Source organism: Lygodium microphyllum, chromosome 13 (assembly GCF_053477565.2).
Source record: "Lygodium microphyllum isolate KBCC chromosome 13, Lygodium_microphyllum_v1.1.10, whole genome shotgun sequence".
Taxonomy (NCBI): domain Eukaryota; kingdom Viridiplantae; phylum Streptophyta; class Polypodiopsida; order Schizaeales; family Lygodiaceae; genus Lygodium; species Lygodium microphyllum.
Window position 1 is genome coordinate 85,253,836 of NC_141147.1, and position 12,531 is coordinate 85,266,366.

The 12,531-nt window shown below is 40.2% G+C and overlaps 1 pseudogene; it reads left to right on the forward strand.

Annotated features, from left to right (window-relative positions):
* Positions 1 to 7,169: 7,169 nt before the first annotated feature.
* On the forward strand, positions 7,170 to 7,325 carry LOC148026860 (large ribosomal subunit protein eL39z/eL39x pseudogene; annotated as a pseudogene).
* Positions 7,326 to 12,531: the final 5,206 nt, after the last annotated feature.

Here is a 12,531-nt window from a genome sequence, read left to right on the forward strand (position 1 = left end):
TCTTGAGAAAAAAAAACGTCTTCTTGAGAGAGTTTCCCGGGTGGTCCTCCGCCTGTAGAGGCTGGTCCTTCGTGATCCAATTGCGTAGTAGGGGGTTATTCACCGCTAGGAACGTACTGGTATTGACGGATTGTCGCGAGACTGACTGTAGAGCTCGATCATTCCAGGAGCTTCGCCTTCGCGCAAGATGGTAAGCGATTGGAAGCCCTCGATCTCAACTTCGCTCTGATACCATTGATGCGCAAATCAGATGTCGTATGTGTACGTAGCGAGTACCAAAAGGTCCCCAAGAACAAATAACTCTACTTTTTGCTCAAAAACCAAGAGCGAAGACTTGCACAACATGAAGCAAGAAGACCAATTGGGTAGGTACAATCTCCCCCCATGCCTTGTGTGAGCGCTCCACAAATCATGTATTTAATATATTATTCATCTCCTAGCTAAAAAATAGCCCAAATTTACAATTAGCATGCTTTAGCTTTTGTGTTTGCTTTTGTCCAAATAAAGAATAAAGCTGTTGGGTGCCCCAAGAGTCGGGCTGTGCCCAAATGCAATATCCAATAATGAATATTTAAATCGTACGCCCATGCGCATACAAAATAATAAATATATGTCGAGTGCTTTAATAAATAAGTGCATCAAAATAAATATTGGTGCCACACGAGACGCATGTCCATCAAAAATGATAATTTCTTCTAAATAACTTGAATACATGCAATCGCCCAGTGCTTCCCAACGCCACCGCCACCTGCTCTACACATAAACTAAAGTATTCACAGTTGTTAGAAAATAATAAAATTAAACTGACAAAAGTGAATATCTGGCAATCTTTAGCTACAAAATAAATAAATAAATAGGTTGGAACTTTGTCCTAACCTTAATTTAATATGAGTGCGCACTCTAAACTCATAAACGCCCATTAATTTAAATATGTATTTTGTGGAATCACCCGCTATGGAATCACCCACTTGCACATTAAATTAACAAGACGCTCGAAAAGGACAGGCGTTCCCATCGACTTTTCGCACAAGGAATCCACCTTGTGTATGAGCGTCAACAAATATAATTTTACGGAATCCACCGTGAAATATGCCTCCTGGCATCAGAATCTGATCTATTTGAGCCAAGTATCAAGCCATGAACCCTTATTGGAACTCATTTATATGTTATCATTGGGTTGTGGATTGCACTTTTATTGTTCATTACTCACATGATAATGTGTTGCCCCCTATTGCCACCCACAATAACAAACCCCACCCACCTAGGTGATGTTGTATAAGAAACTAGGATTAATAATGTGCGAAAATAGTAGCTAAATTGGTTGGTATATAAGGTGCAAGAGACTTTATTTTTATACCATTCATAATTAATATAAAGTCTCTTACACCTTATATACTAGCCATTGTAGCGAGTATTTTTCCACATTATCAATCCTAGTTTCTTACATTAACCAACCAAAACCAAGAGGGAAGTTTGCCTACCTCCCAGTGATTCGAAGCCTATCAAGGAGCCCATCCTACCATTTTATTCCTCACATAAGTACCGCACATGGAGGATTGAAGAATTAAGTGTTCATCAAGATTCAAGCCTATTGAAGACCAAAACATAGCAATCTCACAACCTCACATACAACTTCAAACTCAAACATCTTACCAAGAATGGGAAGAAGAAGAATAAAAGCAAGAGAATGGTGAAGAGCTTTGGTCTCCCAAGTCTTTCACTCATTGACAAACAAAACCTCTCACACTCTCTCTTCCTTTCTCTTAATAATGGTGAGATAGAAAATATTGATAGAATAGAAGAGATTACATGTGAAATAGTTGCACTGACAAAGCTTCTTTAGCATGGATACATACAAGGATACTCTAGCAAAGCTTTTGGAACATATATATTTTATATGGATGAGTACAAGTGAGACCTCCTATCCTTATACTACTGACCAAAAGTAGAGTGTTAGGCTTTGGTCCCCTTTGTGAATAAGGTATTGTGCCTCACTTTGTATCTTAGGATGCTATGAATTTTCACCCTTTCTTTGACGTCCTACCCATTTTGTGGAACCTTGGCAAGCCCTTTCTCAATGCATGTTTTTACCTTAATCCAATTTGACCTAGCCAGTCCATTTTTATCACACTTTCATGCATGCAACCCACAAAACAATTGCATCATAAGAGATAATACAATACACATGAGGGGAGTAGGCCCAACTATCATAATAAAATCCATCAATAAATATAGTGTGTCCATGAAGTAAGATAAGTGCCCAAGTATTTCATGACACTACAGAGTATAACAAGTCATTACAAGTACAATCCTCATCATTGAGGTACAAGTGAAGGTATTACAAGTTTTCACACATCCTATCCAGCTCCCATAGGGTTTGGTAGCCTTTAGGTGCATCAACTTTGGTCATATAGGTGGAAACATGGCACTTATAGGTTGAAACAAGGTGTAAGGATGGACAATTTAGTTCCAAAGATTGGATTGCATAATTTTCTATTCTAAATCTATTATAACATGCTATACTTATCTCAAAGAGGGAATCATTGGCTTTTATTTGAACCAAAAAGTTGGGCAATTAGAGTTTTCTAGCTCAAATTATAGCCAATTTATTGATAGGGGATCCTACAAGACTACATTATCATGGCAGGGTGACAATGGCAAGAATAAGGCCCAAGATGAGTATGCTCAACAAATTAGAGATTCCATGCTAGAAAACACAACCCAAGAGAGACATGAAGAGCCTCAATTGTAAGGAGAACTTAGTGCTCTTGATCATACCATCATGTGTGAACATGAGACTGACTAGACATGCTCATAGGCATGCAAAGTTACTTTTAAGAGTTGAGTTAATGGTTGTCCAACCATTAAATTAAGTCTTCCATTGAAAAGTTGGTGGATTCAACAACCCAAACAAAGGTTTCAATTGAAAAATTAGTAGAAGCTAGTGCACAAATTATGGCTCGATTCTCCCAATGGATGCAAATGCAATGTAAGAGAAAAAATGCAACCAAACAATGAACTATCAGTTCCACTTCAACCACTCAATCTTAATGCTCAAATTCAAGGTATTATTGGATGTAGAGGCATTCCCAATAGTCAATATGAAGTAGGAGAGGCTTCACAAAGGAATGATGACTATGTGGGCAACATTAATGGTGCTAATCCACGAGTTCATGGGTTGAATCCTCAAGTCTCAAGGGGTCTTTTACCATCAAAAATGTTCCAAACAATTCTGAGCCACCTTATGGAAGAGCATCTTTGCAAAGAATTTCAATGCCTACTAATCATGATCTACCTATTTTGGGACAACAACCTTTCCATGAACGGGAATTAAAGGATAATATAGTTTCGGTAAAGTATGATGGGCAGTACTCTTCACCATCTGACCTAGAGGAATGGATTTCAAAGTTGGAATCATATTTAGATATATTCCATATGAATGATGTCATGAAGATTCATTTTGCTTCATTATACTTAGAAGGGTTCACGTATACTTGGTGGAGGTACATTAAGAAAGAGAACATATTAGTGGAGAATAGATATGATTTTAAGATACTCATGGTTGAAGTTTTTGTTTCCCCTCTTGAAAAAGAAAAGTTTGCAAGAAGATGGTACTGATTAGAGCAAAGAGACCTAAGTGTACATGAGTATATAAACCAATTTCTCAACCTCACTATTTGTGTGGAGAGTATTAGTGATGAAGCCAGGCTCCATCAATATATATGTATGGCTTAGAGTCTCCTTTGTTAGGTGATGTTATGGTGCAAAACTCTACTACCCTTTTTTCAAGGCCATTGAGCTTGCAAAAAGGTTTGGAAGAAAGTATAGAAGAGAACCTATATTTTAGTCCACTTTTGAATAGCCAAGGTTCGTTTTAAAATAGGGGTAGGTTAGCAATGTTTACGGTAGCAATCATGCATCTAGCACATACTCTAGAGTGCCAACTTATCCATCATTTAATGATTTAAGATCTCAAAGCAATTTCAAGACAACAAATAGTCCAAGAATGGATCATAAATAAGGGGACAACAAGCCTAGAAATAATTCAGCCCCAATAGTAGTCCAAAGTCTATTCCTATGGACCTATACAAAGAAAGAAATGAAAAAGGGTTGTGTTTAAATGTGATGAGAGGTATACAACTGACCATGCAACAAAGTGTGTTGATAAAAATTAAAAATCCAAGGTCCGTAGCATGTTAGTTCTTGATAGATTGAGAGGATGATAGTGATGATGCAAATTTGCTTATGGTTGCCAATGAAAATGAGGATATTGATGAGGATGTTGGGAAATAACAGTTTTATGATCCTACTGTCACTTTTCATTGTGACCTTGGTGGCAATATTCCTTTTGATCCAAGAGGGATTGATGATGAGTCATGTGCTACCCATATTTGTTCAATATCAATGGAGGCATGGATAGGATCAAGAAGCCCAAATACACTTTGTATATCCAAGGGAGCAATAAATGGGGAAAATGTGTTCACTTTGAGGGATAGTGGTAGTACCCATAGCTTCATAAATAAATCATCCATAGACTGATTGAGATATTTCCTTACTAATTTACAATAGCCTATCAAAGTCCAAGTGGCCAATGGAGATGAAGAAACCATTAACTAAATGTGCCCTAAGGTGTATATCTAGTTGGCTAAAAATGATAGGCAACAAAAGGACTTAATTGCTTCGGATATGGGCCCCATTGACATTATGTTAGGTTGGTGCAATTAGGCGAAATTGTTATGGAATTTTCTTAGCTATACTTAAAGTTTGTTAGCGGTGGATAGCTTATATCCTTGGATGGAATCCATGACAAAATTGATTTTGGGATTATTATAGCAAAGTAAGCCAAAAGGGAGTTCAAGAAAAGATCCCAAATATTTGTCTTGCATCTCAACAAGAAAGTGCTAGATCAACCCAAAGAATTAGCCGAGAACTCATCCATAAAAACTCTTTTGTAAGAGTACAAAGATTTGTTCCAAATACCTATAGCATTGCCCCCTAAAAGATAGGTTGACCATCCAATTGATTTAGAGCCTCATTCAAAGCCAGTTAACAAACCACCCCATAGGTTTTTCAAGTGCAAAAGAGAAGAAGTGGCCAAGAAAATAAAAGAGCTATTAGATATGGGATTTATAGAGCCTAGTTCCTCACCTTATGCTGTTGAAGCATGTAGGGTTGAAGGTCTACCATAGGGGTAAGAGACATAAGGGTGTGGGGAAATTGAGAAATGGAACAAGACAAAAGAAAGAGAATTCAAAATTTGGAAGATTTTATGGAGACAAATAGAGGTGAAATCGAGTCACTTCATTTCATACAGCTCAACAGAGCAATTAATCTGCAACACATTTGATAGATATATCTAAGACAAAGGCACATGCACACACTTGGGACAATATCCCAACACAAACTAAGAATATGGCTTAGTATACACACTAATACATAAATAATCTCTATTGAACATAAACCAAAAGCTGTAGATAACACCTCAAAATCTCATGCATATATCAATTTGTTGATGAAATATGATAGATGGCATCATTGTAGAGAAGACATGTGAATATGAATGTGTAAATCCCTGTATATATCCTCTATGTGCCTTCAAAAGCACTTTAGCCCTATACTTATAGTTCTATTATAGTAGCAAAACATGTTACATGTGTAGCACCAAATCCAAGAAAAACTTTACATATTTTTGTCTATACTATGTCTATCGAACGTAAAGATCAAGAATCAACCGGCAAAACTCAGGAGAAGCCTTATTTGAGTATCAAATCTTCATTTTCAGCTTATTGTGACTATTATTTATAGCCCAAAACAGTCCATATGAACAACATAAACTCATTAAAAATCCTCTTTGATGATCAAGGAAGGTTCTGTGAAGTTTAGGACCAAGAATCAAATGAGAGATCACCTCAAAGGCCTTATATAAGAGATGAAGATCTTCAAGGATAGCTTGTTGCCTTCTCTTCCCCTATTTTTCCCTATGCAAAATAGTCCCACTCTCCTCTCTAATCTCCTATCCAATGTATGAGCCTCTAGCCCATTTACTTGTTTTTCTCTTTCCCCCACCTTTCCCTCGTGTCCTCTCCCAATTAGCATGCCATCAGCTTCATCTTTGTGGCCACATTGGACAGTAGCCCCCACTTAGTCCTATTGGTTCCCCTCAATCAGTGATGAATGGTCCTCCTAATCTCACACTTCATTCTCCACCATATTGAGGGTGCCCATTGCTGGAAAACGAGTCAAGATTTTCAAGAGAAGAGAAGATGAAGAATATGCACTTGAAGCGTTGACAGAAGAAGAGCAGGTAGAAGAAAGTCAAGCAGAAGAAGCGGAGAATATGGATGATGAAGCTGATGGAGAAACAGGTCTACTAGAAACAGAAGATGGACTCGACCTGTTTGTGGATTTGAATGATCCTGGATAGTTGGCTCATCCGGAGGATGCGCAGGTTTAGAGGAGGTGGATGTCGTGCTGCTGCGCATCCGAGTCGTATACACCTCCATTTCTTTTGTTGTGCATTTGTGTTATTTTCTGCGTGTGATTCATTGTGTGTGAGATGCATTATGATAATCCGCATCCAATGTATATATTCCGTTAGTGTGTGTGTATGATTTTGTTTGGATGCATGATGTGTGTGTATTAGAAAAATATGAAAAACTGATGCCAAAGGACATTATCAAACTGATAATTTCAATGACGATCTCTAAGAAAAGTGCAGGGAATTATGGAATCAAAGGAAGGTTTGTGGAAGCGATCATCTAAGTTCAAAAGTTCCCATGACATAGAGTTGAAGGAAGTCTCTCAAAAGCTGCTTAAGCGAGCAAAGCACTAGTGAAGCACCGAGGGAGTATTTTGCCATCCAATTTTCAAGGCCGAAGTCGAAGTTTATGTGCAGATTACTCATTGTAAAACTAATTGTCAAAGGGGCAATGCATGACTTCAAACATAAACCTCAAAGTCAAAATCAATGTTGGTGCTTAGATCTTGTAAGGGTGTACAGAAATTATCTTGTCAAAGAGGAGGTCTTTTTTTAATGCCTGCTCAACTAAAAGAGGAGAAGGGGAGACTAATTTGGTTTCAAAAACCGTTTTTGGAGGGAAAAAGCATTTTTTGGTAAAAAATGAAGGGATTTTTCAAGCTTTGCAAGGGGGGTTCAGTGAACGAGTATCATGCCTTCCCACAAGACATTCCTGATTAAGAAGAAGCTGGGCAAGAAGCAAAGAAAAAATAGGCTGATACCTCACTGGATTCGTATGAGGACTGGGAACACAATAAGGTATAATGCCAAGCGGAGACATTGGCGTAGGACCAAGCTCAGGCTGTAGATGGGGTTTATGTCAGAGCATACGCTTGAGTGCTTGGATTCTATGGTTTTGCTGAGCATGCATGACCGATTGTTGCGAATTTGAGAAATTTTGGAGATTTGTAAGGGCATCATTTCTATGGCTCTGGCGGATGCAACAAATACTGACGTTGGGCTGAAGTTTCCTCGAAAACCCAAGTCATGGCTACTCACAAGCTGTGGATTGTGTTCCTGCCACTGCGACACGCATGAAGGTGGGTGAAAGGAGCTCCTTTTAGAAAAGAAGGCAGAATCCCAACACAAGTTGACACACAAGCGATCACGAGAAGCTTTACAAGACATAAAAGAGAGGTTATCCAATTGTCTAAAGTAGTCAACTTATTAGCTGAAGTAAGGAACCCTAGCCAACCCTCGACATACATACGCAGAGAGAGAGAGAAAGAGGGGGCCTTATGGATTATGAAAACCTTGCTTTGGTTCAGCCATGGATGCACAGGTCACCATCCAAGATGCGGATTGGAATAGTAAGACTCCCAGATTCTTCAAGGTGGCTGGAACTCTGAGAAACAGAGCTACAAATTGCTAGATTTGCTTGAGGACAGCAGATGAGAATAGAGCTTCCAAGGTAAAGAGTTGAAGAGGATTCAGCTAGCTAGTCAGAGGAGATCAAGCAAGGCTTTGCTTTGTCAGGACGTTTTTACTCAGGTCACATCTTGCTACGGGCAACAGTTTGGGTCTCAATTTGGGCCTGTGTTGAGGGCTTGGGTCTCAAGCTGGACCTACGTCGACGAAATTCACTTGAGGAGTCCAAGTATATTCTGTGCTGTGCATTAGTGGTGAATGAGGACCAACCAACTGATAGGAAACAAGATCCGCAGAATGATGAACAGGAAAAAGATACTTCAAAACCAAATTCTTTCAGTGTGAAGCTTACAAAGCAACAAGGTATTGCTCTAAATTGGGCAGCATGTGGTGCTATACGCAGGGCAAAGACAGGCAAGACACAGAGGAAGCCCCTCCTTACAGCCTGCCTTTCTAAATCCTGGAACTAATCAGGAAACACAAGAAGCCCCGGAGGACTCTCTCAAAAGAAATGGTTGAACTCTATGAAGCAGGATACAACAGGTCATGGAAAACCTTGCAACAGGTCTGATGGAATGAGTGGCTACATGGCCACAACACAAGGCCAGAAAGACCAGTGTGGCTTAAAAGAAGTGCCTGCCTATCCTCTCTCAGAAAGAATACTCTCACCTTTTTATGAAGACAATTTGATACCCTGCTTTGGCTTTGGAGATACAATCAGTTTGTTCCTCATTTTGTGCTTACCTGAGCATACATCTTTTGTTGCCTTCTAAACTCCTACTTTGTAAGGATTCCTGAACATTTGTTCACAGACATTATTACCCAGCAGAATTTATCAAGTGCCAATGGGAAAACTGAATTCAAGCATCTGTATGTAAAACTGAATATGTTCAGATTTTTTTGAATATGAGCTTCATGTAACTCACTTGACAAGAAATATAGTGTACTTTGGCATCAACAATTCAATTTTCTTCTTGTTAGTCTCTTCCATTGCTGTATGTTGAACCCCCTGTTCTGCAGCCCTTGCATGAACTCTACGACACCGGCGAAGCTAGACTTTGGTGGAAGCAATGGTGCAGGGATCAAGGGATTGCAGAGGGATCTGTTACCTAGGAGAAGCTTAAGAAAGCCATGTGGGAAAGATACTTACCACCTGCATATCGCACGCAGAAAATGAACGAGTTCTACGAGCTAAAACAGCTAGGACTCACTCTGGACGCATACTACTCTAAATTCGTCTCACTTTTAAAGTATGCGCCACAGATGGACATGACACAGCAGGTGTCCAAATTTTGTACGAGTTTAAATCCACCAGTAAATATCCGTCTCGAATCTATGCATCCATCCTATCTTCAGGATGCACTCATTCGAGCGGCACCTATAATTCAGGAGGTACAAGCTAGACCAAGGGGTAACAAAACTTGGTCTTATAATGACCCGAACAAAGGAGCATTCAGACCTCAAATGAAGAGATTTCAAGGTCATAATCAGAGACAAAGAAAGAAAGCAAGGACGAATAATGTCAACAACTTTGTTCCTACTCAAATTAATGGCCGAAACCTCCATTGTTTCCACTGCAACAAACCCGGTCACTTCAAGAAGCAATGCCCCAAGCTTGGTGGAGGACATTGCCAATCGCCTTTCCAAGGAACAGGCCGCGGTCAAGGAACCGCTACCCGAGGTAGAGGAAGAACCGCCTGCATTGCCAATAGGCAAAGAGTGAAGAAGAAGAAGAAGAAGATCCGACCATGGAAGCAGAATTCGAAAGAGCGACAGTCCATGCCGCTTTACACAAGAAAGGGCCGAATCGCCAGTTCTCGAATGATTCAGACACCGTCGAACTATGAAGGTAAAGGTTTCAAGACCTTGATTGATTGTGGCAGCACACATTCCTTTATCTCACCAGCATGTGGAAAAAGATTAGGAATAGCCACAGTAGAAGCACCTACCCTGCTTGTGGAATTGGCAAATGGTCGTGAGGTTACTTGTACCAAGCAAACTACTAAGGTAGAATTCTTTCTGGGAGGAAAGAAGACTTCGGTTAAATTCAGAGTCATGAATTTAGGTATCCATGAGTGTCTACTCGGAATGGATTGGCTTAAGCCCAACGATGCCCACATTCACTGTGGAAAGGGTCAAGTTTCCTTTTGAAACTCTGAAAGGGAATTAGTCACAACTCAAGGTGAGGCAGGAGTGCCAAGAATCCAATTGGCCAAAGTATCTCGGATCATAAAAGGAGTCAGAAAAGGATTACCTGTTTACTTGATCAAACTCAACAAATTAGATCAAAAGCAAGAGTCTCATGAAGGACCTTCTTGGCTAAAGGAATACGCGGACGTATTCCCTGAAGAGTTGACTGAACTTCCTCCTCAAAGAGAAGTAGATCATGAGATTAGGTTGGTACCTGGAGCTGCACCAATTGCAAAGAGACCTTATAGAATGTCTATACCAGAAGCAATTGAGTTGAAGGAACAACTCAAGCAACTGTTAGATCAGGGCTACATCCGGCCTAGCAATTCACCGTGGGGAGCTCCAGTACTATTCCAGAAAAAGAAAGATGGGACACTTCGACTATGTATTGATTACCGAGGGTTGAATCAATCAACAGTCAAGAACAAGTATCCTATTCCTAGAATAGATGAGCTTCTTGATCGTCTTCAGGGTGCGAAGATCTTCTCCAAGATTGATCTCAGGTCAGGTTACTATCAGATAAGGATCAAGGAAGAAGATATCCCAAAGACAGCCTTCAATACAAGATATGGGCACTTTGAGTTCCTTGTTATGTCATTCAGGCTTACGAATGCACATGCCACCTTCAATAGGTTAATGCAGGACATCTTTAGGCCATATCTTGATGATTCCGTGCTTGTCTTCTTCGATGACACTTTAGTCTATTCTGAATGGGAAGAAGATCATGAACCTCAACTTCGAATTATCATTGAGACAATGAGGTCGCATAAGCTGTATGCTAAAATGAAGAAGTGTGCATTCTTCAAGCGTCAGATTGAATATCTGGGATTCATAGTATCATCAGAAGGAATATCAGCGGACCCAGCCAAGGTCAGAGATGTGCTTGAATGGCCAACACCAGTATCTGTCAAAGAAATACGCAGCTTTCTTGGATTGACAGGATGGTATAGGGTCTTCATCAAAAACTATGCTTTGATTGCAGCACCTCTGACGGATTGACTGAAGAAGGAGACTTCCATTGCATGGTCAACTCCCAAACAAAATAGCTTCGACAGATTGAAGCAAAGTTTGGTATCGGCACCTATTCTAAAACTTCCAGATCTCAATAATGAGTTCGAGGTAGTAACTGATGCTAGCATTCTTGCCTTGGGGTGTGTACTTATGCAGGAAGTTCATCCAGTAGCATACTCTTCAAGGAAATTGAAGAACCATGAAAAGAATTATGCTACGCATGATCTGGAATTACTAGCTGTCATCCATGCTCTAAAGCTTTGGAGACACTACCTGTTGGGTAACAAGTTTACTCTAGTAACCGACCATAAGAGTCTCAAATGGATCTTTACCCAGAAAAGCTCAACATGAGGCAACGTCGGTGGATTGAGGTGTTGGAGAAGTATGACTTTGAAATCAAGTACCGACCAGGGAAAGAGAATGTAGTTGCCGATGCACTTAGTCGCAAGGCATTCCTAAATTCCCTAATCTTGCAGAATCCATCAACGGCCAGATCTCTAGCTACAAAAGTATCTATGCCAAACAACCTTATACTTGAGTTAGCTAGAGAGGAAGCATGCCATGATTTGGCCTACCAAACAATGCTAAAGGAGATCTCTACCAAGGATCAGAATCAAAAGTTGCAAGCTAAGTATCATGAATTTTCCATTGATAAGGGACTCGTCTACTACAAAACAAGGTTGTGTATACCAGCAAGCCAGTCACTTAAGCAGAAGATATTGTGGGAAGCTCATGATTCTCCTTTCGCAGGACATCCTAGCTATGCTAAGACTCTTAATGCAGTTAGGAAGAGCTACCATTGGGAGAGGCTCAAAGGTGACGTTCTCAAGTATATCACTGAGTGTTTGTCTTGCCAACGTATCAAAGCCGAACATGTCATGATGCCAGGGAAACTGCAATCGCTTGACATCCCGCAAATGAAATAGGAATTCATCAGTATGGATTTTTTTGTAAGCCTACCCCAAGTCCAGGGAGGATACAACTCCATCATGGTTGTGGTTGACATGCTTACCAAGGTTGCACACCTTATTCGAGTAAAGACCAACTATAAAGCCTCCGACATTGCAAGGTTGTTTATCAAAGAGATATTCAAACTACATGGTTTACCCAGAAGAATCATTAGTGATCGTGATTCTCTCTTCACATCACACTTCTGGAGAGCTATCTTTGAAGCTATTGGGACTCAACTCTGTTTTAGCATCGCCTACAATCCCCAAACGGATGGCCAAACAGAGCGAGTAAATCAAGTCATCGAGGATATGCTTAGGGCATACTGTTGTCGAGAGCCGAAGAGGTGGATTCAATACTTGCCATTGGTTGAATTTGCCTACAATGCTTCGTACCAGCAAAGCATTCAGATGACCCCTTTCCAAGCATTGTATGGTCATGACTGTCGAAGTCCCCTAAACTTCTCTGATCCACGTGGGAGAGGGAGGCCCTACCCC